The following is a 6035-nucleotide window of genomic DNA, read 5'->3' on the forward strand; positions in this document are numbered from 1 at the left end:
TCAAATATCAATATCAATGACTTTTATCTTCAAGCTTGACCTCAAGGTTTGGCTAGATAATTTCTTGCAAGACATTTCCATAGGCAACTGTGGGTCATCTTGAATTTAACACATCTGAAACAAAATTATAAACTAACTTTCCAAGCTTGTTCTTTACTTCCTCACTTTTATCATCACTCATTATTTATGCACTTATTCTTGCCAGAAAAGTAGGCGATGAGCTGTTCAAAGGTTCCCTTTCTAATATCTAGCCATAGCATACAAAGCCTATGCACAGACTTTTTTTTTTTTAAATTTCCTGTTTCCACAGGTTAAAACCTATTCTTCTTAGTGAAACATACAATGTCATTTTAGAGAAGCCAAGGTAAACAAGAATCTCTGTAACCAGAGTAAATACTTAGCCCTTCTTTCACTAGCTACTTTTACTAGTCTGGCTATAAGCTCTATGAAGGTGGGTTCTGTGTCAGTCTTATTCCCTATTTCTGTGTGCTGAGTATAAAATAGGCACACAATGATGAATGATCTTCAGAAAGGATGACATCTCCACATTTACAAACCACTTGGTCAACTTGATGAGGTGTATTGATAAGGGCTGTTGCTGAGAGCCAGATAAGAATATAAACTTTATGAATTTCCTGGTCATACAAACATGGCACAGCTCCTTATTCTCACTTTTACTAAGCCCATATTTCCTATCTTGAATGTAAATAAGGATGCTACGAGAAACAGTCAAATATTTTGCTGAGATCAAGATGCACAATACTAAAACATTCTCCTGACTGACATAATAGCTCTTATGTCAATAAAAATTATGTTAGTAGAATTAGACCAGAAACTATGCAACTTCTTCTAGAAACAAGGTAGAGTCAGCACTCCAACATACAGGCACAGGTGATGAGTTTTCTCAATAGACCCTCTAAAGCTTAGAAAATAATGCTGAGTTTATAAATGGGATGACATCAAAGTAAAAAGCTTCTGCACAGCAAAGGAAACAGGAATGTAAAGAGAGAGAAAATCTTTTTTAGCCACTTTTTGGACAAAGAATTAATATCTTGAATATATAAAGAACTCAAAAAACATAATACCTAAACAACAAATAACCCAAGGAGATCCAAGATGGAGGGCCAGAAGGAGGCAGTATTCTGTGTCGCTCAATTACATGGGACTCAAGTAGTGAGAATACTACTTCTCTGCGAGCCACGGCCACTGTGCCCATGCAGGGCTCCAGGCTTCAGCCTCAGAGTAGGTCTCCAACTACTCACCCACACAGGACTACCAGGTAGGACCATCAGCAGCTGCAGAGAACTCTCAGCCACCCACCCAAGCAGAAAATAGATGCCACTCCCACACAGATCACCCAGCAGCTTCCCACAGGTAGGAACTCTGGCCACCACTCCTTGTGGACCCCCATCTACCAACCTGGGGCTTCCCTGGTAGCCACCATCTTGGGACTCTGCAGCAGCAGAGATAGGTGCCTACGCAATAGCCTGCCTGCACCCGGGAACCTCACACAGGTTCTGAAGTCAGCAACAGCCACACAATGCATGCCACGGAGCTTGTTTCTGAGCTCATTGTCCAACACCATTGCCCGGCTCCCCCTACCCAACCTGACACCCCACCGCTGAAAGCAGGTGCCTCCATCTTGGGTCACCTTCATCACCATCTTCAGGGGGGCAACTCCCAGTTTGGAACTCCGGTTGGCCAGGTACCCAGTTTCTAACTCCCCCCTCTCCCCAGCAGCCACTAACTAGGCACAGTGACACCCTGGTTACATTCACCACCCCTCCCTGACGGTGGAGATACCAGCTAACAGTAGACGACCTCACCTATTGGATGAGAAGGGAAGCAGAAAAGATACTGATTTCTAACCAAAACAGTCCCTGTTTCTTCCTTCAAGATTTCTTTTTTTCTCCTCTCCCTCTCTATTCTCCTGCCCTCACATCCCCAACATATGTGAAACCAAGTACTTTGCATAAATTAGGATTTTGAGGACTGGGACGTCAGAATAGTATATTACAGTTGTGTTGTATATTCTCCCCCCCCCCACAATTTCTACTATTTTAACATTTTTTTTCTTTATATATATGTGTTTGTTTTATGTACTCTACTGTGTTCCCACTTACTTGCCTACCCAAAATTACTTCCTCTCCTTCTCCGGCTACTAATCTTCCTCTTTAGATTTCTCTTTCACATTCCCTAAGATATAATAACTCTACAATCTCACCTCCTACTTCCTCAGCATATCATCCTACTTTTCACCCCCAGTTCTTTGTCCTCCATCAGAAATTGTAAACCCTTTTACAAACCTACGGAGTATACTGTGGATAATAATCGAATTCACCATTTCTGTACATTGTGACCAAACTGTAAATGTGTTATTAGCAAATATTTGTTTTGAGAGTGTATACTGTTTATATTGGGATCTGATAACACTGTCCTTGACTTCAAAGGAGAGGTATTAGAACCTTACAGGGTCACTCTAAGCCTATAGGGTAAAAATGGTAATCCCTAGGATCCACAGTGCTAGAAGGGAAGACACACAAGCAATATAAAAAGATAAGAGAAGAAAGTGACACCAAACAAATACCACATTATTAGAATCATGGCCGGCACAGCAGAAGAAATGACAGAGAAGGAATTCAGGATGTACATAATTAAAATGTTCTATGAATTAAAGGATGATATAAGAGAGAAAATATAGGCAGCAAAAGATTATTTTGACAAAGAGTTACATAAACAAATACAGGAAGCAAAAGATGCTTCAACAGGGAGATAGAGGTTCAAAAAAAAAAAAAAAAAACCTAAACAGAAATCCTTGAAATGAAAAAAACAATAAATCAAATCAAAAGTTCAATTGAAAGCATCACCAACAGATGAGACCACTTGGAAGACAGGACCTCAGACAATGAAGACAAAATATATAATCTTGAAAAGAATGTAGATCACACAGTGAAAATGATAAGAAACCATGAGCAGAACATTCAAGAGGATAGCATAAAAAGACCAAATTTAGGAGTTATTGGGATAGAGGAAGGCACAGAGTTTCAAATCAAAGGAATGAGCAACCATTCAATGAAATAATATCAGAAAATTTTTCAAACGGGAAGAATGAATTGGAAAATCAAGTTCAAGAGGCTAACAGGAAGCCAAATGTACAAAATCACAACAGATCCACACCAACGCACATTATAATGAAAATGCCTAACATACAGAATAAGGAGAAAATATTAAAAGCCATGAAAGAAAGGAATCAGATTACATATAGGGGGAGACCAATTAGATTACGTACAGATTTTTCAATCCAGACCCTGAAAGCTAGAAGATCCTGGAACAACATGTATCAAGCTCTGAAAGAAAATGGATGCCAACCAAGAATCTTATATCCAGCAAAATTAAACTTTAGATCTGATGATGAAATAAAAACCTTCCATGATAAACACAAATTAAAAGAATTTACAACTAAAAAACCTGCACTACAGAATATCCTTGGCAAAATATTCCATGAAGAAGAAATGAAAAATGACAATGAAAATCAGCAAAAGGGAGGTATTATACTAAAGGAAAAACTAATCAAAGGAGAAACCAAGTTAAATACCCAAAATAAACAAAAATGGCTGGGAATACAAGTCATGTCTCAACTTGCCAATCAAAAGACAGACTGGCAGAGTCGATTAAAAAAAAGAAAAGGCCCAACAATATGCAGCCTCCAAGGGACTTATAGGAAAAGACATCCACAGACTGAAGATGAAGGATTGGGAAAAATCATACCACTCACATGGACTGCGGAAGTAAGTAGGGGTTTCCATCCTCATATCAAATAAAGTATACTTCAATTCAAAGTTAATCAAAAGGGATAAAGAAGGACACTACATACTGTTCAAGGGAAACTTTCATCAATAAAACATAACAATTAAAAATTTATATGCCCCAAACAACGGAGCATCTACGTGCATCAAACAAACTCTTCTCAAGTCCAAGAGTCAGACTGTAACACAATAATTCTGGATGACTTTAACACACGTCTTTCACCATGGGATAGATCATTCAAACAAAAGCTGAAACTATAGAACTCAATAATATAATCAATAACTTAGACTTAACTGACATATATAGAATACTTCATCCTTCAACGAGAGAATGCATTTTCTTCTCAGCAGCACACGGATCCTTCTCCAAAATAGACCATATATTATGCCACAAATATAAAAAAGTAGAGATACTACCAGCATTCTATCAGATCATAAAGAAATAAAATTAGAAATCAATGATAAAGTAAGACATAAAAGTTACTCCAACACCTGGAGACTAAACAATATGCTACTGAATGAACAATGGGTTGCAGAAGACATTAGGAAGAGATTAAAAAATTTTTAGAGGTGAATGAGAACACAGATACAATGTATTGAGATACTATGAAGAGGAAAGTTCATTGCATGGAGTTCATTCCTTAAAAGAAGAAAAAGTCAATAAATAAATTACTTAACATTACATCTCGGAGCCCTAGAAAAAGAAGAACAAACCTATACCAAAAGTAGCAGAAGACAGGAAATAATTAAAATCAGAGCTGAAATCAATGAAATTGAAACAAAAGAAACAACTGAAAAAAATTATAAAACAAGAAGTTGGTTCTTTGAAAAAATAAATAAAATTGATAAACCCTTAGCCATGCTAACAGAGAAGGAGAGAGAAAGCTCAAATTACTCAAACTCAAATTCGATTCTGGCAAATCGAATACAAAAACATATCAAAAAGATGATGTACCACCGTGATCATTTGTGATGAAAAAGGAAATATCATGATGGACACTATAGAAATACAGAAAATAATCAGAAACTCTTTTGAGAATTTGTACTTCAATAAAATAGAAAATATTGAAGGTATTGGTAAATTCTAGAGTCACATGATTTGCCTAAACTGAATAAGGATGATATACACAAGTTAAACAGATCAATTTCAAGCGACGAAATAGAAGATGCCATCAGAAGTCTACCAACCAAGAAAAGCCCAGGCTTGGATGGATACACAGCTGAGTTCTCCACGACTTTTAAAGAAGAACTAATACCAATACTCTTCAATTTATTTCAGGAAATAGGCCAATATCACCCTAATTCTAAAGCCAGGCAAAGACACATCAAAGAAAGAAAACTTCAGACCAATACCTCTAATGACACAGATGCAAAAATTCTCAATGAAATTCTGGCAAATTGAATACAAAAACATACTTGATCATGTACTGTGATCAAGTGGGGTTCATCCCAGGGATGCAAGGTTGGTTCAACATATGGAAATCAATCAATGTAATTCATCACATCAATCGACTTAAAGATAAGCATCATATGATCATTTCAATATACACAGGAAAAGCATTTGACAAAATACAGCATCCCTTCATGTTCAAATCCTAGAAAAACTAGGAATAACAAGAACATATTTCATATCGTAAAAGCTACGCTAAACCCCAAGCCAACATCATTCTAAATGGAGAAAAACTGAAACAGGATAGGGATGTCCTCTTTCACCACTTCTGTTTAACATAGTTCTTCAAACACTGTCCAGAGCAATTAGACAGACAAAAGAAATTACAGGGATACAGATAGGAAAAGAAGAACTCAAATTAGCACTACTTGCTGACAATATAATTCTTTACTTAGACAGAAGATCCAAAAAAATTCCCAGAAAACTTCTAGAACTAGTAAATTAATTCAGCAAAGTAGCAGGATACAAAACCAACACCCATAAATCAAAGGTATTTCTGAATATCAGTGACAAATCCTCTGAAAGGGAAATGAAGAAATCTATCCTATTTACAGTAGCCTAAAAAAAAAAAAAAAGTAAAATACGTGGGAATCAATGTGACAAAACAGGTAAAAGACCTCTACAACAAAAACTACTGAATGCTAAAGAAAGACTTTAAAAGATGGAAAGATCTCCCTTACTCTTGGATAGGCAGAATTAATATTGTCAAAATGACCATACTACCAAAAGTATTATATAGATTTAATGCAATTCCAATGACATTCCTCATAGAAATAGAA

The sequence above is a fragment of the Ictidomys tridecemlineatus genome, chromosome 13, assembly GCF_052094955.1.
Source record: "Ictidomys tridecemlineatus isolate mIctTri1 chromosome 13, mIctTri1.hap1, whole genome shotgun sequence".
Classification (NCBI taxonomy): domain Eukaryota; kingdom Metazoa; phylum Chordata; class Mammalia; order Rodentia; family Sciuridae; genus Ictidomys; species Ictidomys tridecemlineatus.